Source organism: Pogoniulus pusillus, chromosome 33, assembly GCF_015220805.1.
Source record: "Pogoniulus pusillus isolate bPogPus1 chromosome 33, bPogPus1.pri, whole genome shotgun sequence".
NCBI classification, from domain to species: Eukaryota; Metazoa; Chordata; class Aves; order Piciformes; family Lybiidae; genus Pogoniulus; species Pogoniulus pusillus.
The window spans coordinates 6,287,542-6,310,223 of NC_087296.1; the positions used below are offsets into that span (position 1 = coordinate 6,287,542).

The 22,682-nt window shown below is 45.5% G+C and overlaps 1 long non-coding RNA gene across 1 annotated transcript in view; it reads right to left on the minus strand.

Annotated features, from left to right (window-relative positions):
* The window catches only part of LOC135189635 (uncharacterized), a 932,873-nt gene that overhangs the window by 706,975 nt on the left and 203,216 nt on the right, over positions 1-22,682 (minus strand). The gene's annotated exons all lie outside the window — the stretch shown is intronic.

Here is a 22,682-nt window from a genome sequence, read left to right on the forward strand (position 1 = left end):
TCATGGGCACCGTGGTTTTCCAGTAGGAGTGTCTCAGTCCTTTAGCATCTGGCATTTAAGCATTTAAATCATCTGTGGTGACCAAAGGAACAAGGTCTGTTTGCTAAATGTAGCTATTTACACATAGAATCATAGAATCACAGAATTGTCAGGGCTGGAAGGCATCTCAAGGATCATCTAGTTCCAGCCCTCCTGTCATGGGCAGGGACACCTCACACTAGATCAGATTGCTCAGAACCACATCCAGGCTGGCCTCAAAGACCTGCAGCAGTAGGGCTTCCACCACCTCCTTGGGCAACTTATCATAGAATCACAGAGTCATAGAATCAACCAGGTTGGAAGAGACTTCCAAGATGATCCAGGCCAACCTAGCACCCAGCCCTATCCAGTCAACTAAACCATGGCATTAAGTGCCTCAGCCAAGCTTTGCTTGAACACCTCCAGGGACTGCAACTCCATCACCTCCCTGGGCAGCCCATTCCAATGCAAATCACTCTTTCTGCCAAGAACTTCCTCCTAACATCCAGCCTAGACCTGCCCTCGCACAACTTCAGACTGTGTCCCCTTGTTCTCTTGTCTCAGCACTTGAGAACATTTTTGTCCCCTTTCTTTCTTTTCAAAGTATCAAAAATTCTCATTTATCCACTCAAACAAGAGGCAGGAACGTGACTTTCAGATAGCTGTTATGAGCACAGTTTCCTCTTAAAACAAGAAATGCAAACAAGGTACAAAGCCAAGGTTGAGAAACTGTCAGAAATAAAGTCAGACATGAAAACTTAACTTGTCTTCTTGTAACAGGCACAGTTTGCATGGAAACTTTATTAATGTCACCCTAAGCATGGAGGATTTTTTTGTTATGTGCCTGCCTCAGCATGCACATAGGTTTCAGTGGTGCCTACACCTCACGTGCCTATAACCATCTGAGCTGTGGTTATTTATGCAGTAGATCAGCAGAGCAGATCCTCATAGCAGAGCAGAATGAGGTTGACATCTCTCACATCTTACATCCCTATAATTCAGGTAGCAAAGTAGGAATGAAGAAAAGACTGCTGTGGGCTCAAAGCTCAGAACTGGAGACCCAGGGAAATGTGCTCTGCCACTGCTTGTGCCTCTGGTTTGCCACACAACCATGGGCAGATTTAGCCCAATATGTCATAAGTATTTTGTGGGATGTTTATTTCAGATTCTCTGAATATCTACCAGTCTAACCTAACAAAACAGGACCAGTCCATGCTTTCCTGTTTGAGTTTTTCAACATGAGCATGAGAACAAGAGGACACAGTCTCAAACTGCACCAGGGTGGGTTCAGGCTGGACACTAGGAAGAAATTCTTCATGGAAAGAGTGATTGGCATTGGAATGGGCTGCCCAGGGAGTCACCATCTCTGGGGGTGTTTAAGAGAAGTCTGGATAAGGCCCTTAGCACCATGGGTTAGTTAATTAGAAGGGTTAGGTGATAGGTTGGACTCTATGATCTCAGAGGTCTTTTCCACCTTGATTAATTCTGTGCTTCTGTGAGAGACACAGAAGCAGTGGACTGTTGAAAAAAAACCTGGGTTTAATCACTCTGCACTGTGCTTCTCCTCATATAATGAGTAATAACATAACTCCTTGACTTCACACATGGATTTGATGTCTAGGTTGCCTTTATAATGTCTGGAGAAAGTTAGCTACCTGGGAAAGACATTTCCAATGCCCTGCTCCCAACTGCCTTGTTTAGCCAGTGGGAAACGCAGCAAAGAGTGGAAAGGAAGGATGTGGGGGACTTTCTACACATGTTTTTATGTACTTATTTTCACAATAGCTGACAGTTAGAGTGCTCTTGGGAGCTGCTGGCAAGCCTGGCTGAAGAGGTTTGAATACCCATCTCACGGAAAAGTCCTCCCCTGCCTCCCCAGTGGATTCACTCTTGCAGGAGAGGAGTAGGAAAAGGAAAGTTTAATAACTCCCTCATGGAAGGCATCTCATGGGCTTCCAAATTATTAAATACTTAGTGGGCCAGAGAATGAGTGACTTCAAGTCTTACTTTTTCCTGGATTTAAGTACTTGAGTTAAGGCTTATTATTTTCCTGAAGGCAAGGTTTTGTCAAAGCTTTGTGAGAGCGTAAAGAGGGTGTGAAGTCTTAGCACTGTTGTAGCAGCCTCAAGCCTTTGTGATTTTCTGACTTTTAAGGGGGTAGTTTGTCAACTTTTCTATTCAGCCTAGGTTTTTGTATGCGTCTCTGGTTTAGATGAGAAGGGTGAGAAACAGTCTGACTGTACACACACAAAATTATGTCACTGTACTGACCTCAGGAAGGTCACCAGGTCTAGTGTTTAAACTGGTGTGAACTGGGAGAGAGAGCTGACTGTGCACTCTAAACCTTTTCATCCCTCATGCACTGAAGCAATGGCATCCACTCTGGCTTTTTCAAGTCAATTGACCTTAACAGCTGGAGTTCTTGACAAATACATCCATAACTGAGATGTCATTAAAGATATTCTTAGTAAATGAATCCCTGGCAAACTCATTTTAAACAAGGGTTTAAAACTAAGTTAAGAAAAAGGCAGAGGGGAGAAGTGAAAGAAGTCTACATGGTATGCAGGAAAATGACAAGTTGATTTAGAACTACTTAACTCATTTTCTTCAGCCCAAGAGCATTTTCTTGGAGAGACTACATATTGTAAGCCAGCCTAAAGATTTCTGACTTGCCATTTTTGACTTAAATAGATGCAGAAGATTTTGATAACAACATATGGAAGACTATTTTTTGCCCCTCATTCATTTAGCTGAAACAATTTTGTTGAAACTTTTCTGACATAATCCAAGAGTAAAACCAAATATGGAAATCCTCAGTCCCTGAAGAAAGTACAAAATTAATGAGAGGTGCTAAGTTGAGGTTGACATGAAATTTGGCACTGAGCTTTACCCAAACAGTCTTTAGGATTTTTTTTTATAGAGCTGCAACCATCCTGGGTACCTTGTTAAGAAATTTTTTAAAACAACCAAAGAAAAAAAAAAAGGGAAAAAAAAAAAAAAAGAGCCCAAACTCTTAAAATCCTCCCTGGTCAGTCATGAATCTCTTACAGGGCAGCCTTGACAAGCTCTTTACTAGCATTTGAAATGCTTTACCAGGTCTTTAAAGAAACAGTACTTTTGCAGAGTGTGTGTGTGTGTATATATATAAAATCCCATCTATCTATCAGAATTTAGGTATTGGCATAGAGTACAAATGAACATCAACTGCAACTTTCCAACTCATTACTAGGTGTGGCTGCAAATGTTTGGGTGCACAGTGGAAATGGGTAGGTGTCAGAATAGAATCATAGAACCAACTGGGTTGGAAGAGACCTCCAAGATCATCCAGTCCAACCTAGCACCCAGCCCTGGCCAATCAACCAGACCATGGCACTAAGTGCCTCATCCAGGCTTTGCTCCAGGGACAGCGACTGCACCACCTCCCTGGGCAGCCCATTCCAATGCCAATCACTCTCTCTGCCAACAACTTCCTCTTAACATCCAGCCTAGACCTCCCCTGGCACAACTTGAGACTGTGTCCCCTTGTTCTGTTGCTGCTTGCCTGGCAGAAGAGACCAACCCCCACCTGGAATGGCTAGGTTGGAGGTCTCTTCCAACCTGTTTGATTCTATGATTCTATCAAATCATTTCAGGCAGGGGCAAATGGGGAAGCATGCAACTGTGGTCTTGCATCCTAATCCACCAGGTGCCACTGATGTAAGCATGAGGACAGCTCTGTAGGCAGGGCCTGTGCCAAGTCTTCCCCCCAGCCTGTTGGAATGGCTGTGAGCAGACAGGCGTGGATGTGGTGGCACCCAGAGCAACATGTCCTGCAGGAGCAGCCTTGGTGGCTGGAACAGACAAGGCTCCAGCTGTCCTGGCTGGGTCTTCTGGCCACCGCCCCGACAATGAGTTTTACTGCAAGCTTCCCCCCAGCTGCAGACCAGATCCTGCAGCCCTGGGTGGTGGCTGCACTTGGACTCTGCTCAGAAAAGCCTCCTCGGGGATGCTGAGTGCTGCCAGCAATGTAATGCAGCCTGGCTCCTTGCAGTTGGGAAGCAAAGTTAGCTGGCTTCTGGCCACCTCTTTCACAGGAGCCCAGCAGGGGACTACGAGTTCCCTCTGCTGAAACCCAGCTCTCTGTGGCTTGCTTGTAGTTTGATCTATAGCTGTCAAGAGCAAACGCTGCCTGTGCTTACCAAGATGCATAAAATAGCACGTGTAAGGCCGTCCCTTGCTAAGGAACACCCATTGTTTAACTGCATTAAAGAATGGGACAAATCATGGTATTTATACAGAGCACTGCACTAAATCCCTAGCATAACAATATTTTGTGTGCAGGCCTCAGCTGCTAATTGATTTTATCTTGCTGTGCTTTTTGCTGTAATGGCCTGGAATAAACAGCAAGACTTTGGGTTTGTTCCCTGTGGAACTCTGCATCCTCGCTTCATGGGACCCAACTAACTGGATGCAGTGAGAGCATATGGAGCTGCTGCATGCAACAGGAGCAAGACCCAGTTCTGATGTGCAGCATGGTAGTGCTGATTTAAACACAACTAATGAAATAATTAATGGCCAGACTGGCTGCTTTTCGTTGTCTTGTTCAGCTAAGCAAACACATTTCAGAGCTCCAGAGGAGCCAGTGAATGTCCAGAAAAGTTGATTTATCAGTATCAGGCAGCCAACACTCTCCTGAATCCCTTTCAAACAAATAATCCTTTCCAAAATGAAATAAGTGTAGGAACTACTTCCTGAAAGAAATGTGTCAGTGTGATGTAAAACGTGAGCTGTAAGATGGTTTCTACTTCTTCTCCCTTACCCCTCCAGGTTTTCTCTGTTGTCAGCAATTTTAAGCCTTAAAAAAAGAAATAAATCCAGATTATAAATGAGCCAAAAAGCTGAAGCTTCTAAATAGTGCCAAAGTGACCATGCAGACTATCTGTTGTGGAAGTGAAATGGCCACAATGGAAATGTCATGCCATGCTGTTCTACGAATTAGGAAGCATCATCAGGAACTAATTCTAGTTCCCTTTTAACTAAAAATACTCATTTCTTCTCTCAAATTTATGCTCTCCTGTTTAAACACTCAGTGAAATGCCCCTTGCAATCATCTGTACGTGTTCAAACCAAAAGGCAAATGCACCTCAAGAAGAGCTTTGCACTAGTGCAGCATCCCAGCCCTCCATGTGAGAAAAGCTTTGTTTCCTTAAGGTGTTTCCACCAAACACCATCAGTTTAAACAGTAAAGCACTTTAGAGTAGAACACCCACAACATTAAAACTCAAAGTCATAGAATCACAGAATGCATAGGGTCAGAAGGGACCTTTAAAGGTCATCTAGTTCAAGCCACCTGTAGAAAGCAACCACAACCTTAACTAAATCAGGTTGCTCAGAGTCCCACCAAGCCCTGACCTTGAATACCTCCAGGGAGGAAGCCTCCACCACCTCCCTGGGCAACATGTACCACTGTTCCACCGCCCTCGTAGTAAAGAGCTTCTTAATGTCTTATCTAAACCTACACTGCTCCAATATAAAACCATGACAGGTGACATTTTGAAGTGCAGACCATTAACTGTAATTGTCCCTTGCAAGGACTGGGCAAAGCAAGCCCTTAAGATCTTTGTTTAATAAGATCCAGCTGCTAAGCCTGAGGAAGACAGAGCTTCTCGTATTAGTTCCTTCTTTTTATTGCACAGTAGTAAAATACACTGTGTAGTATTTTAGACAACTGTATTAAATATAACCCTCCCTGACCATTTTTGAAGCAGAGATGCTGTCATTTTCTTAGCATTACAAAATAATTTAGGCAACGAAGTTCTGATTTTTTTTGCAAACTGTGCTGGATTTTAAGACCTGTAATAATTTTCCTTGTCAGGAACTGTATTTTATTTTCTAAGGGGTTTAGAACTGATGAGAGCAGCTCAACAGTGTGTTGGAAGATGCTGTGAGTGAGAGAAGGGTGATGGTCAGCAAACTATCAGGTTGGCAATCCCATGAGCCTAACACTACTCATGCCCCTGTGACGGGGTCTGCTCAGCTGCTCCATGGATTCTGGTCCCAGCAAGGGTACTGGAGAGATGGGTACAAGCCTACTTCATGAGCTTCAACAAGACCAAGTGCAAGGTCCTCCACCTGGGCCAAGGCAATCCCAAGTACAAATCTAGGCTGGACAGTCACTGGCTGGAGAGCAGACCTGAGGAGAGGGACCTGAGGGTGCTGCTGGACAAGAAGCTCAACATGAGCCAGCAGTGTGCACTTGCAGCCCAGAAAGCCAAACAGAGCCTGGGCTGCAGCAGGAGAAATGTGGCCAGCAGGCCAAGGGAGGTGATTTTCCCCCTCTACTCCACTCTGCTGAGACCCCACCTGGAGTACTGCATCCAGTTCTGGAGCCTCTATTACAAGAGGGATGTGGAGATGCTGGAGTGTGTCTAGAGAAGGGCTATGAGGATGCTCAGAGGGCTGCAGCAGCTCTGCTATGAGGACAGACTGAAAGAGTTGGGGCTGTTCGGTCTGCAGAAGAGGAGGCTCCAAGGTGACCTTCTTGTGGCCTTCCAGTATCAGAAGGGGCCCTACAAAAAATCTGGGGAGGGACTTTTTATGCTCTCAGGGAGTGCCAGGACTGGGGGGAATGGAGCAAAGCTGGAGATGGGGAGACTCAGCCTGGACATGACAAGAAAGTTCTTCAGCATGAGAGTGGTGAGAGCCTGGAATGGGTTGCCCAGGGAGATGGTTGAGGTCTCATGCCTGGAGGTGTTTAAGGCCAGGCTGGATGAGGCTCTGTCCAGCCTGATGTAGGGTAGGGTGTCCCTGCCCATGACAGGGGGTTGGAACTAGATGATCCTTGTGGCCCCTTCCAACCCTGACTGATTCTATGATCTCTATGAAGAAGATTTTCTCACTAATTTGTAGGGCACCTTAAACTGCCCCAAGCAAGACTCTGCTGCACAGGGACTGGGTCATCCCAGGCAAAACATCTGTCTCGTGACTCATTAGGGCACCAAGTCAAAGGCCTCTGCTCCTTTGCATTAGCTGTGCTCTCAGTCCTATACACAGGCCCATGACCTGCTTTTCAGCCCATCCTGGATTTTTAAGCACCACAGCTCTTTCTTGAGGCTAGAAATCCTGTACTCAGAAAAAGTATCCTGTGCTCAGCACTGCTCAGGTCACACCTTGAGTGCTGTGTCCAGTTCTGGGCTCCCCAATTCCAGAGAGCTGTTGCAATACTGAATGTGTCCAGAGGAGGGCGACAAAGCTGGTGAGGGGCCTGGAGCACAGCCCTGTGAGGAGAGGCTGAGGGAGCTGGGGGTGTGCAGCCTGCAGCAGAGGAGGCTCAGGGCAGAGCTCATTGCTGCTTACAGCTACCTGAAGGGAGGCTGGAGGTGTTCAAGCAAAGCCTGGATGAGGCACTTAGTGCCATGGTCTGGTTGATTGTCTAGGGCTGGGTGCTGGGTTGGACTGGATGATCTTGGAGGTCTCTTCCAACCTGTTTGATTCTATGAAAAGCTTACCTGATGCTTAGTGCCTGGCCCCTCTCAGTGCCTCACCAGACTGATGAAATTACCTTTGCTGCACTAAGGACAAAGCAAAGTCCTTGGAGCAGGCTGCTGTCTGGCCTCCTGGGCTCTTTGGGATAACACTGCCCCTGAGATCACAGACCTGGCCATTTCGGACAGTAAAAGGCATCTGCATGGCCCAGTGCCAATGTTCCTCTGTGATCAGTGATCAACCTTCTTTCTTTGGCCCCTCAGCCTGGATGGGGGAAGCTGGTTGAAAAAAAGGGTGAAGAAGAGAGGAACACATGAGATTAGCCACAGGAAGGAGAGCTAACTGCTCCCACAACGTCTCAATTCCTCTTCAAAGAACACCCTTCATCCGCAAGTTACTTGGTGTCAGAGCCGAGTTCCACTTCCCCAGACTTTATCCCTGCTTTGACTCCTTCTAGGTCCGTGCCTGTGAGCAAGTCCTCTCCACTCAGTCTGTAAACCTACCCCAGCGTTTATTGCGATCTCCATCATCTAGAGACAGGGACTAAAACAGTGGTGTCCTCATCCTGCATAGGATAAAGGGGAGAGATAGACCTAAGGACCTTCTCAAGCAGCAGTGAGTCCCGAGGAGACCCACTGTGAGGCTCAGAAGTACTCTGTTGTTGTCAAGTGCAAACAGATTTTATTGGCCTCACACAGCGAGGCTGCAAGGAGCGAGCTCTGAAAGCCAGTCCAGGCTTGAGAGCCTTCCAGGGGCTCTCTGCACCACTGGGACATGAAAAGAAGGGAAAATATGTGCGGACAAGCCAAGGTTTCCAACTCGGCTCAGCCTACATTGCGATGTTCACAACCAGAAAATAGGCCACCCTTATTTATTTGGCTCCTCTGGATACCCTCAGAGTCTGTTCAGGCTGAGTGTATGGAGAGGTCCTTCTCAGAGGGTGCCATGAGTTGCTGTATTCTGAGAAAAACAAGGGTAGCACAAACAGGCTGAGTTCTGGCTTGGCCTGTTGAAACACCTGAAAGATAGAAAGGTCTTCATCTTTCTAAGGATCAGACATCCTTGGAAACAGAGTAAACAAAGGCAAGTGCCAATAGCCCTTCCCACCACGCAGTTCTGAGGCACAACCCCAGACAATGGGCTGGCTGTCCATGTGCTCATTAAAAAGCATCTGTTTTTACAGGCTGTGAAAACATAGACAGGGCACTGCCCCTAGAGATGAAAGCAGTCAAAGCTGAGAAGCCCAGGAAGAGAACCTTCCATCCAGCAGTGGTTTTCTAACACCCTTCTCCTGACCTCCATACCCCTGAGGTCCTCTGCTCCCTACAGCTACTGGTTCATCTGCCTCAGGCAGGGGAGCAGAGTCAGCGTTTAGGAAGCTGCAGCCACTGCTGCCAGTGCCTACAGAGTCACTGGCAGTGCCACAGCTACAGCAGCCTGCCAGCTGCAGAGGGGACATACTGGGAGGCTCCAGCTCTGGCAGGACAATCACTCCTCATAGCAAAGCTCTGGTGTCCCACCCTCAAAATAATCCTGTTACCACCTGCCTCCTCCATCTCTTGGATCACTAGAGACCAAGGTCACACTCCCTGCACTTAGCTTGTCCGTATGAGTGGCCTGGAGAAGTTAGTCACAGACCTGTGTAGCATCTACAAGAGCCTGGGCTTTCTGGAGGTGACGTTTTAAATGGTCTGTGAGAAAGCAAGTGAACAAAGCAAGGTCTGTGTGGCTCCTACCTCTTGCTCTGTCTACCCAGCAAACATGGAATTAGGTAGGAAGGAGACCATGGAGATATGGTTTTGAGGGACAGTATAGAGACAGCTTGTCCATCTCTTCCTGTCGTGTGCCTTGGGAAGGAAAAAAGAAGTGAATCTCTTCTTTGGCTGTTGCAATTAGACAGCTTGGAGCAGTCAAACTCTACCTTCCTACAGGAGATGTAACAGCTTCCAGCACCAGAAGACTGCATTCCTCTGCTTTGAAGAGCAAACTCATAAATCCATGAGCAGCAAAATCTTGAGGGAGATGTAAAGGTTAATAACAACCACAACAATAACAATAGCTACAGCTTCAGCTAGAGATGGAGGCTTTGGGTTGGCTTTTGGCATTTTCAGATGACAAAAGGTCTCATCTGAAGCAAAAATAAGAACAAAAAAGAAAGAAAAGAAGACAGAGAAGAGATGTTAGGGTGCATTACAGAACGTTTCTGTCGCTGCCCAGCATCAAGCTGTCTCAGCTGTCACCAGACCCAGCCTCGGGTCAGGGAGACTTACTCTTGCTTCATGCACCACACCACGCTCTCATACAGGCAATGAGGCAAAGGTGGGCAGAAGCTGCAGCCAGCCACTTCAGAGCAGCCAGGACCAGTCAGAACTTGGCTCTGTTGGTCACAAACGAGGCCTAAAGACATCCACTGCACCTCTTTTTTGTTGTCCCTTAACTGCCCTGTTTTGTACAAGTCACCTAAATAGGTTACTTCCAGTTCAATTTGCAGGGGGGGAAAAAAAAATCCTTCAAGGCTTTTCAACAAAAGACTCCAACAGTTGTCAGTGCTTAAAGCTCCACACATAATGGAATGGTAGATTCATATTTATTTTCTATAACAGTGTAGGAAACTCACCAGGCAGCCACATTCTCTTTTCAGGCTGTTTTCCTTGTAAGGGCAAATAGCTTTTGAAAATGAAGGCTGAAGTGTAACTAGTAGAAACATTTGGAACTAGTGCCTCGGTAGTAGTGTGCATGTGCAGCATGAGGGACACAGAGTCCTTGTCTTCTTTCCAAAGCTCTCTCCTTTTAATGTTTAGCCTACCTGTTATACTAATGACACCACAAGCATCAAGTGGGGGGTGTCCCTGCCTATGGCAGGGGGTTGGAACTAGGTGATCTTTGAGGTTCCTTCCAACCTAAACCATTCTGTGATTGTGTGATCAATCTTGACCTCTTTTTAATGGCCATGCAAGAAGAGCTCTATAATCTTTGTTTTCCTTACCAAAAGCAGGCCTACAGGGAAGTTCTTCCTGCCTTGCCATATATATCACATACAAAGTCCCCACTTTTTGCTCTCCTCTGAAGTTCCATAGCATCACAGACTCACTAAGGCTGGAAAAGACCTGTAAGATCATCAGCTCCAGCCAGCAACCCAAACTGTGTCCTGAAGTGCAATGTCTACACACTCTTTGAACATCCCCAGGGATGGTGGCTTTACAAGGAGATCAAGCTTCTCCTTCTCTTCCCTCCAGATACTGTTTTCACTGCTGTGCACACTTGTGTTGCCTGTTTGTTTCTGCTGGAACAGAGCTCTTCAAATTTGAGAGCTAAAGGGCAAAATTTGCTGATATTGGCAGAACTAATGAAGCTGAAACTGTTGCTGTGCTGGCTCCCTGCTGCCAAGCCACTGCATTCCCCACCCAGCAGCCAAAAGAGCTCCAAGCCAGCATCCCAGAAAAGATCACTGCCTTCTTGCTGGGAACATGACATTGTTTGGTGTGTTGCCATAAAGGGGAACCTGAGTCCCAAGAGGGAGAAAGACTGAAAGATTCACCTCTCACTTAACATTGGCTATGTTTTCTAGCTACCATTTCACTCACATAATGCTACTTACTAGGCCAGGGCTGAAAAGATCAAATTTTGATTCTTACTGCATTTCTGCATCAAAGGGAGATGGAGTTTGTGGTCCCAGAGGATTGGGAAGAGATGGCCATGGAAACAAATGAGTGAAAGCTGGGTCATAGAATACCTCAAAGAGTGTTTTGTAGTTTTTCTTGTTTGGTTTGTTTGTTTGTAAGGACACGAGGATGATGTACAGCGAGAAGACTGGATTGAGCCCTGGCTGAGAGGAGAAGGGCATTTAGTCCATCCTACACCTCAAATCCATTATTCTGGGAACTATTTTCACTGGAAAGGTATCTAACTGAAGTCTCTATATTTGATGGAAGCATTTACACAACTTGCTGTGACAAAACCCATCTGTGTGCAATTCTACAGATGACAGGTTCTCTACTTAGGCTGGGTTTTTTTTTTTTCCTCTACTGCTACTTTAACCTCATTATTTCTGTTGTGTTGCCATTAACTGATGATAGTAATTTGATTGTAGCTGATTCTTTCAGTATCTCTTTAAAAAAAAAAAAATCAACAATTACATTCACTCCTGCTACACTTCATCAAAATAAACCTTCATTAAGAGGCAATTAAGACTGTTCAAGGAAAATGCCATCACAACATCAACTGAAAGGCTGGTCCTTTCTGGATCACCCTGTCCACATTGGTTTTGCTTTGTCTTCTTATCTGCATTCACTGCTTAGACCTTGCAGGCTTTCTGCAAGACCTTTCAAACTTTGCATATTGGCTCTCAGAAAATGTGAGGTCTGTGCTGGCTGTAATGACAAACTGGTGCCTTTTTGACTCTTGAGTTACACACAGCTCTGAGTTTCACTGAACAGCTCATGCCAAAGGTCGCTGTACTGGCACCAGAGGAGTGATGCTGTTGATAGACCTGAGCAGTTATGTTGGTTTGTGCTGAGTTTAAACTGAATGGAGGAACAGTCTTGGTAGGGCAGGTTCTTGTGTTCTAGTGCAGATCAGAGTAGTGCTCATATCACAGGATCAAAGAACTTTAGAGGTTGAAAGGCAGTTCCAGAGATCGAGTCCAACCTCCCTGCCAAGGCAGGATCGTGTGAAAGAAGTTTAGGGCAGGTTCTTGTGTTCTAGTGCAGGTTCTTGTGTTCTAGTGCAGATCAGAGTAGTACTCATATCACAGGATCACACAACTTTAGAGGCTGAAAGGCAGTTCCAGAGATCGAGTCCAACTTCCCTGCCAAGGCAGGATCGTGTGAAAGAAGCTTAGGGCAGGTTCTTGTGTTCTAGTGCAGATCAGAGTAGTGCTCATATCACAGGACCACAGAACTTTAGAGGTTGGAAGGCAGCTCCAGATGTCATCGAGTCCAACCTCCCTGCCAGGGCAGGATCGTGTGAAAGAAGCACTCAAGCTGATTGCAGTGCTCACACTCTTCACACACATTTTCCTTCTGGAGCACTTTTGTTGCATGCAGCATATTCTCATTTACCTAAATGCAGATCGTTTGCCTTCCCCCTTCAAAAATGGCACTCAGGCTTTGTTTCTTCCAGTTGCAATCCCTTGCTGCACTCTTTGCTGTGCTCTTAGCTGGTACTTCATTGCCTGGCCTAAAAGACTGAAAATTATCAGCCCCAAGATAAAACTCTGTTACTATTGATCAGTGTGTTTAAAACAGAACAAATGTGCTGTAAGGGACATCCCAGCCACTCAAGACAATCAGACGCCTCTGTAAACAGAATTCTTTTTGCTGTAACTATCAAAACATGGATTCAGAAAAGCTGGAACTGAGTAAGTGGAGTTAACCTGGATTTGCCCTTCTCTTTACACGTACATATATTTACAGAAAGTTTCTGTCTCTTCTGGTTGTGAAGATAACCTTTTAAGTATAAACTGAGGGGAATGCTGGCTTGAGTCTGGAGCCAAACACATGGAAACAATAACACTAGACATAAGCTGCCTTCATTCATCTCTGTGGGATGCTAGCAATGAAGTCTGCTTGTGACAATGTAAAAGCCAGACTTGTTAACTATTTCGCTGCTACATTGTGGTCGCAGCAAATCCGGGGCAGCTGATCTAGCCAGCACAGCCTGACAGTCTTCTCTTTGGCAAGAATACACCATGTAACATGGCTTTGTGTTGGCCTTGTCTTTATGCTTGCCTCCACCAGACTACTCTTTCTTTGTTTTAATAACTGATGTTCTGCATGTCAATGGCATCCTGGCCTGCATCAGGAACAGTGTGGCCAGTAGGTCAAGGGAGGTTATTCTTCCCCTGTACTCAGCACTGGTCAGACCACACCTTGAGTACTGTGTCCAGTTCTGGGCTCCTCAACTCAAGAAGGATGTTGAGGTGCTGGAACATGTCCAGAGAAGGGCAACGAAGCTGGTGAGGGGCCTGGAGCACAAATCCTATGAGGAGAGGTTGAGGGAGCTGGGGGTGTTTAGCCTGGAGAAGAGGAGGCTCAGGGGTGATCTTATTACTGTCTACAACTACCTGAAGGGGCATTGTAGCCAGGTGGGGGGTGGCCTCTTCTCCCAGGCAACCAGCAATAGAACAAGGGGACACAGTCTCAAGTTGTGCCAGGGTAGGTATAGGCTGGATGTTAGGAAGAAGTTCTTCCCAGAGAGAGTGATTGGCATTGGAATGGGCTGCCCAGGGAGGTGGTGGAGGCACTGTCCCTGGGGGTCTTCACGAAAAGACTAGATGAGGCACTTAGTGCCATGGTCTGGTTGATTGGATAGGGCTGGGTGCTAGGTTGGACTGGATGATCTTGGAGGTCTCTTCCAACCTGGTTGATTCTATGATTCTATGATTCTATGTCAGAGTCTGTCCTGCACTAAATGCAAAATAAAATCCTTCCTGGAGTATTTTTCTTCTTACAAAGAACAACTTCATCATCTTAAATGCACAGGGGCAGATAGATCTGTCCAAATATCTGCCTGGCCTGTGTTTTTCCCCAGTGAGCAGCACGTCAGTTGCTACAGAGAAAGGATGAACGCAGTGTGCTCGGTCAGCAAAGAGGGGCTTGGTAGAAGGCAGTTTTCCTGACTCCTTAAAGGATTCACTAGGAGGATCTCTGGAATCTGAAACCAGTTTGCCTTAAACCTCTGCTTGCTGAGGTCCTTGGCTTTATTCCAAACTGGGAACACTGTAATATGACAAGGAAGTTCTTATATCAGAACAGAAATGTTAGAGCAGTGTGCTCTGCAGAAGGACATAACTCCTGCTTACAATGAAGTGCATCATAAGGAGCAGCAACTGCCAGTTGTCCTCTCTGTGCTCTGCCCTTGGAGGCATCTACTCCGCCTGCCTCAGCTGGAAGCAAAGGCTGGGCTGGAGGCAGGAGCAGTGGTGCTTCTTATCACCTCCAACCAGTTTGTACTGAGACTGACATGGGACAGATATATTTACTAATACCATCCTTTAATGTTTACTCTCTGTTGCTATCTCTGTCCTTTGCAAGAGAAATAAAGCCAAAAGAGAACACGATAGCATCACTCCAAGGACTGGGCTGGGTAATAACATTGGAATGACACAAGAACTTGGAGTAGTTAATGTTATAGCAGGTCAAAAAGAAATGCATCCTGGATTTCTAAAAGATTCTGAATCTTCTTCATGATGAAGACTTAATCCTCTGTGGTGACTTGTAATTTATTCCTAAGATCTACTCAATAATCCTTGCTTCGTTGCTGGACATTGTTTCCAGGTGCATAAAACATTCCATCCAACCCAGTCCCACAGGGAAAGGAGGAGAGGTTGTACTAATTTCACTGGGTTTGTAATCAGGTTTGTAACTGAGATACTAAGGCTGTGTGGAAGTTTGTCTGTGCAGAAACATTGGCTTTTCCTGAACCCTGTGAATCTGAACAAGTCATTGGTGTAGTGAGAAACATGTGAGATTACTTAGTCTTGTCAGAGACATCTGGCATGCTGGGCCTTGTTTCCAAAAGCTGGTAAGTTCCATCTTCAGAAATCTGACTTCAGAAAACTGCACTTTCTCCCCATTAAACTGTTTAACACCATTCTTAATGATTACACATAAATGTTGTGGCATTCTCCTGCTCCAGCTGCAAGCTGCTGTATTTTGGAAAGGGTTTAGGGCTGTAGCAAGTGGTTCTAGAAGAAATTTACTTTCTTAGAACTAACACTTATCTGATTGTTTTTCTCAAGAAGATAAAAGCAGCCAGAAAGACATAATTGTGAGCATTGTTTAGCTCTGGGTTTGTGATTTGGTGAAAGCTGCTGGTGGTGGGCTTGCAGGAGGTCTTTTGGGTTGAATGGAAGGTTTAGGAGCTTCCTTCTTCTCTCTTTTTGGCTTTTGGCCTTTACAAGTGGCTGACAGCAGCCAGGCAGAGAGGGACCTGGGGGTGCTGGTAGATAGTAGCTGAATATGAGCCAGCAGTGTGCACAGGTGCCCAAGAGAGCCAATGGCATCCTGGCTTGGAGCAGGAGCAGTGTGGCCAGTAGGACAAGGGAGGTTATTCTTCCCCTGTGCTCAGCACTGCTCAGGCCACACCTTGAGTGCTGTGTCCAGTTCTGGGCTCCCCAATTCCAGAGAGGTTGCAATACTGAATGTGTCCAGAGGAGGGCGACAAAGCTGTTGAGGGGCCTGGAGCACAGCCCTGTGAGGAGAGGCTGAGGGAGCTGGGGGTGTGCAGCCTGCAGCAGAGGAGGCTCAGGGCAGAGCTCATTGCTGTCTGCAACTACCTGAAGGGAGGCTGTAGCCAGGTGGGGTTGGTTTCTTCTGCCAGGCAAGCAGCAAGAGAACAAGGGGACACAGTCTCAAGTTATGCTGCAGAAAGTCTAGGCTGGATGTTAGGAGGAAGTTGTTGGCAGAGAGAGTGATTGGCATTGGAATGGGCTGCCCAGAGAGGTGCTGGAATTGCCATCCCTGGAAGTGTTGAAGAAAAGCCTGACTGAGGCACTTAGTGCCATAGTCTGGTTGACTGGATAGGGCTGGGTGCTAGGTTGGACTGGATGATCTTGGAGGTCTCTTCCAACCTGGCTGATTCTATGATTCTGTTACCCTCTGAAGATACACCTCTTGAGCCCAGCTTAGCCTATTTCTTTACACACATGAAAAAGTGAATGTCTTGATGACTGGGGGAAGTTCACAGAGGTAGGAGTGAGTTCTGATGCCTTCCTACACTCAGGATAGTTAAATCCTACTCCTCTCACAAGCAGGGAGAGCTTCGAACCAAGTGAGTCCTCTTGTGAAATGCTCAAGCTATCTCCCAGGGGAAACACATCCACCTGAGAAACACATGCTGCTTTCCACTCCCTCCCTCAGCACAGACTGGGGGACAGGGGCTGTGAGATTTCATTTCCAGCTGTGATGTCTGCACAGAGATTTGGTGGGTGGCTGCTCCTGCTCTCAGGCTGCCTTGTTGCTGACATGGAGGGGAGTAGCAGCTCCATGAACTAAGCTGAAGCAGCTCAAAATGAGCGGTGCTGAGTGCAGCCCGTTCAAAGCAGAACACAGGCATACTGATGGCACATTATGGATTTATACCTACTGCTTTCTTTCAAATGCTTCCTGCTGCTCTAGGTGGAGGACAGAAGCTGTTATTTCATGAATATTAAAACCACCTTTTTTGTTTGAATGAGAAAATGCAGGCATAAATACCAATCCTAGTAGCACAGACTTCCTAGCCTCACACCATGTATAAAGGCAGTTTGTAGAAGCTACTGTGTTCCCTGAGTTTCAGCTTCACTGTTAGGATTCCTGTTACCTACCTGGGTAAAATGCCAGGCCTGGCAATGCTGGGGAGGTTCACACCTGCTAAAGTGGCAATCAGTAAGTGATTTTCTTATCAGTCCGGGTGCTGCTGAAGAGAGCCAGATCAACAGGCTTACTCCACTTCAGCTTTCTTCTTCTTGTTTTGTGCCTTCTCTCTCAGTTCTTTTACTGGGCTTATAGGAAATTAAATTGTAAACTTCTCCACTTAAAAGGCTTCTTTATAACTGTGCAGAGCTGGATGAAATAACCACTTCCACTTTGATTGTGTTGGGACAGCAACATATGTGCATACACACACATGTAACACCACTAAAATCTCATCCACAGTGCTGTGCTTTTTCTATTGCTCTGATGGGAACAGTAAAAATCTTCAACCTCCCTCTAAACCATTAGAAAAGGTAAATGTAGCAATGTGGTGATTTCCCTTGGTCTCTCCAGCCTTCCCTGCATGTGTGGTTTGTCCTTAGCAGTGAAGCACCTACCACTTTCTCTCGGGGTGGAAGGAATTTAAAGGTCTGCAAATGTCAAAGTTGTTTTCCTGAAGCAGACAAACATCATCAGAGGGAAGTAATTTCCCTTCCAATATAACCAGAGCTGGCTACATGATTTTTTTTCTACCTCTGCTCACCTCAGCTTCTTGAGTTTCCACCTCTTCTCCACACAGGCTTTTTCCCTTGAAAGCCAAGCTTTGATGATTGGATGGTTGTTACTTTTATGTTTGGACATATGTTAAATTGTCATTCTCTTTAACATTTCTTGATGCTCATAGTTTAGGTCTCTGTCACTGCAGGGTTTTCAACTTATGCATTGCAAGGAAACTGCATTACTTCAATCTAAAAGAATGTTTCTAGGGTTTATGAGTCCACCAGGTCACCAAATGCAAAACTAAATAGAGCAAAATTGTATTCTAAAATAACAAGTGCCCTTCAGGTTGATGTAACCTAAGGATCAGATTGACACATAATTTAGTTAGCCTTTGCTCTATTTTGATCCTAAACAAGGTTTAGGATCTCAGAAAAAGCCAAAAATAAAGAGGCCATTTGACAGAATCAGAGACATGCAGGTTGGCAAAGCCCCTCAGGATCACCAAGTCCAACCTGTAACCCTGCTCTACAACATTCACCTTAAACCATAGCTCTAAGCACCACATCCAAAGGACCCTTAAACACATCCGGGGTGAGTGACTCCACCATCTTCCTGGGCAGCTCATTCCAGTGCCTGAGCACTCTCTCTGTGAAAAACTTTCTTCAACATGGCCATTCCTGGGATGAGAAAAGGGGATTATGGCCTTGATAACAGAGATACTATAAAGATTTTCAGAAATTATTTAAAGAAGGGTTAAAGCATGTTAAGAAATTAAAAATCCATATTCCTGCTCTAAAATATGATCTAAACCAGCATGCCAACTCTGCAGTGGAATGACAGTAGAGATCATAGAATCAAACAGGTTGGAGGGCATCTTCAAGCTCATCCAGTCCAATCCACCAGACCATGGCACTAAGTGCCCCATCCAGGCTTTGCTTCAACACCTCCAGGGACAGCGACTCCACCACCTCCTTGGGCAGCCCATTCCAATGCCAATCACTCTCTCTGCCAACAACTTCCTTCTAACATTCAACCTAGACCTCCCCTGGCACAACTTGAGACTGTCCCCCCATGTTCTCTTGCTGGTTGTCTGGGAGAGGAGACCCACACCAGCTGGCTATAACCTCCCTTCAGGTAGTTGTAGACAATAATGAGGACACCCCTGAGCCTCCTCTTCTCCAGGCTAAACAATTGCTACATGGAGATACTGTTCAGGTAAATGCAGGTCAGACCTGTCCATGTAGCTCTGCACCAAACAAGTGCTGCCCTTCAACAGAACTTCATTCAGAGGAACGCTACCTAATGTGGTTGTGCTGCATCTAGTTCTAAAGGCAGCTCAGGAATGTCCACATTCTCAGTCCAGGATGAAATGCTGACATAACCCAAGTGTTTTTCTTGAAATAGAGGCCCTTCAGGAGTCTCCACATCTCCACTCTTAGGCCTTCTCAGCTTCTAGGCAGATTTATTTTCTGAAATGCAGCAGTGTAATTGTCTCACTCACATCACAGGAAATTTAGAAACAACACTGAAGAATCTGCATTCTTCTGAGCAATTAAAATTTAGGTACAATGGCACCAAAATCCACAACATTTAGATCCAATTTACCTGGGTCACCTTCAGCTTCTCTATGCAGAGCAGGTTCTTGGCTAGTGGGCAGAAAGGAAAGGCTTACCTGAATCTTTGTAATGCCTTTTTTATAGCATCCATATGATTGAAAGGAATGAATTCTTCACTTCAACCCACACAGATCATTCCACTTTAGATTACTTGGTCTGCTACTTCAACAGGACTTTTCCAGGAGGCTAGTCACCTTCAGGGCTTGGGGAGAGGGGTTGAGATTGTCTAAATCAGGCTTTTTCCAGTCTCCAAAATGCATTGCTACATGTGTTTAACAAAGGCTCTTTCTCCCATTTCAAGACAGTGGCAGTGTGCTATGCCTGTGTGATTTGTTTTGCAAGGGTGGTGTTAAAAGAGATGATTAATATCTCATTATGTTGCTTTCAAGTAGCAGCAGCATTCTGGCTTTGAAGGACAAAGGTCAGCATGAATGTATGAGTTGGTAATAACTTACCCTGCTCTTTCAGTATCTGGTATTTGTCATGTCCACAGCTGTGTTCTCTAGCATCTTTATCTATTGTCTGCTTCAATCATAAAAAGGAGACTTAATGGTGGTACAAAAATGTAAAGAGATGGGAGGGGAAGTAGGAAAAAAAAAGAACAAAGAAATTAATGAATAAAAGACCTCATTCAGTTTGCACTGAGTTAGGACTTGTTGCCTTCCTCTTCCTATCAATAAAAGCATAGAACTCAGCTAACTCACAGGGGTACTCTCAGAAGTACAAGTGCCAGGCCATCCCAGCAAGTTTTATAAAGTAACAGCTTGTTTAAGAAGGGACTTTACATTGCTAAGTAAATAATCCTGCACAGTCTCCAAGAACTCTAAGACAATAGAACATTTGAAGGACGTGTCCAAGTACTCTTGGCACAGAAATAACACACTGAACCCCCACCCCCTACAGACCTCACCAAGCTGAGGAACTCCAAAGGAATTTACAAACAAACCTTTGGTCCATAACAAAACTTCAAGCAGAAGTGAAACAATAACTAGGACTGTGCATAGCAGCAGGAGCACAACAGTGGTTTGCAAGAGCTCCTCAGTGTTTCATGGGCAACGTGCACCAGCACGACACTCACCACCACCTGATGCTGGAGAGTGTGGACAGAAGCAAAAATAACAAAGCTGAAACAGTGAAAAGATTAACCAAGACAATGTATTTTGCAGATAGCTCACGGGTTTGGTTTTTAAATGCAGCATGTAAGGCTTTAGCCTGAAAAGGTAGGGCTAGGGCAAGTTTTTATCACCAACTTCAGATGTCCTCGACTGAGCAGCAGCCTGAGAACTCAACAGGAGTTAAGTACCAAGCACTCAGAGCTGCTTTGAATTGGAAACTCTTCTCATTTTAAAAAAAATCAGGCAGTACTTTCCAGTTGTCATATTAAGCAAGGCCTCATTTAGTCACTACTTGAGCAGGAATAGTGGAAAGTCCAAGCACCTTCAATGTGGAGTACTTCACTGATGACTGCTTTTGATGTAGTTTGTACCCTGCAAAATGAGCCCCAAAAGTAACAAGAAAGAACACCAGAGAAAAACTGCTAAGCCTTTCTTGGACTACTGGTACCACATTAAGTGACTTCTGCCTCTTGCTGTCACCTCTGCACAAGGCTCACTGTGGTGACCCCGTACAAGAGGATGAGAGTGCATAACCTTTTTGCTGGGTTACTCCAAGTCAGTGATTCCCCATCCCAGCCTCTTATGTCACCTCTGCGTTACTGGCACAGGCTGTGAAGGCAAGAGAAAAAGAAGTGCTTGAGCTGATACTATGGAGAGCAAAGCTCATCCACTACTATCTCTAGGACTGGTCTTACTCCAGTGAGGCAGGATGGGAGATATTCTGAACCCATTTTAGCCTAAGGAATGCACTTCAAATTCCTTAAACAAGGCAACAGTGATTTTAATGACCACATAAGAGCTCAGGAAAAAGGCTTCAGGAGTTCACTGGGTGTTTTCTGAGCTTCTTTTTAAAGAAATCAGAAGCATGTTAGTTAAGTGCTTGCTAATGAGGCTTTTGGCTCTGATGTTGTGCTGAACACTGTCTGGAGGGCCTTGCAAATCTTTTGTACTAGCTGCATTTAGCTGAACAAGAACTATCGCAGGCAGGCAATCTATGTTTACAGCATTTCACTGCGAAGGAGCAGAGCTAAGTGAGGTCATAACTCGGCTATTTGTCCTGAAGGCGGTGTCCCCACAAGGGTGACGGCCGGACAAACTTCTACATAACTTCCTGCACAGGGAGGAGGGAAGAGGTGGAGCCCCCCGGTTCTTCTGCTAGCTGCCACCCCCTCAGAGCCACAGATTCATGCTTCCCGAAATGACTCCAGGCTCTGGCCTGGCACAGAAAAGTGCTTCTGCCCACCAATTCACACGGAGCAGAACTAAGCTGCATGATGTTCCACAGACAGAAGTGATCCATTCAAAGAAAAGGAACCTTGCAACATCTGAAACTTCACGAATAACATACCCAAAGGCCCTTCTTGGTGAGGTCAGTACTCCTGGTAACTCCCATATCCTCTTGTTGGAGAGCTCAAGTAGGAAATGCCTTGGTTGGGCCTGCAGAGGCAGGACCTGCTTGTTTTTTAAACAAGCACAGATGAAACTGCTGTGGTGAAGGAGACTTTGATGAAGCACAGTCTCTGAGACCAACAGTCTTTTTGTTGCACCCTCTGATGTGACCAGCAGCAGCAACAAGTTTTCCTTCTATCTATTTCCTTTCTATCACATATCTTAGTTTCGGTCTTAAGGAGTTCAACTCCCTGCTGCTGGGAGGCTTTCAGCCAGCACCTCAAAAGCTTTGTTTAATTTATACACAAGCTCAGCCTACCTGAGACCTCATTTTAAATCAAACTGAGATGAATTGTCCTGGCAAGACTGCTACTGAAAGCTGAGCAAGGTCGTTTCAGGCCAGTGTGGTTTTAAGAGACACGCCTTCAGTTGCAGTCTGTCTCAACACTTGTCCCTGCAGGAGGTATCCCAACTGTTTGCAAAGGTTTCTATCACTCCTGGCTTCAAAGAGTCAAAGCAGCCATGGTATCATGCACTGTTGCTCCTTTGTAGCATGCCTAGACATGCTTACCACACACTGGCACTGTGCATGATAGAGACATGCCAAGACCTGCATTACCAATTCTCCCAGCTTACTTTCCAAAGATGTAGCAACCTGAGAAAACAGCCAACCCTGACTAAAGGAATTTGTAATAGTCCTGGAAATGTTTTTAATATTAAAAATAGAATTCTGTACAGAGAATTTTTCATGTCATCCTGTAGCACAGAGACAGCAAAAAAGGCACATATGTGACAGTTACAGTAATTACTTACCACATAAAGGCTTAACTCGTGCTCCAAAATTTCACTTCATCAATTTAGACTACAAGACGTTCGAGGCTCTCCATAGCAACTTCCATTTGCAGGTGCCTGCTTTGCAGAACTGTTTATCCGCCCCTTGGCACCAAATCCCAAATGGCTCTTTCAGATGAAACATCCCATATAGCTCATTTCTTAAATCTGACTCATCATTTTAAGACTTAAGGCACCATCCATGTGGGAATAAGAAGCATTTAGTAAGGTAAACGGAACAGAAAATGCTTTTGTCAAACTTTACAGAAACCAGCAGCTGGCTTTTTTTCTTCATCCAAGCCTGTTCTCCCTGATATAGCAAACACAGCTTTAGGCAAAGGCATGAATAATGA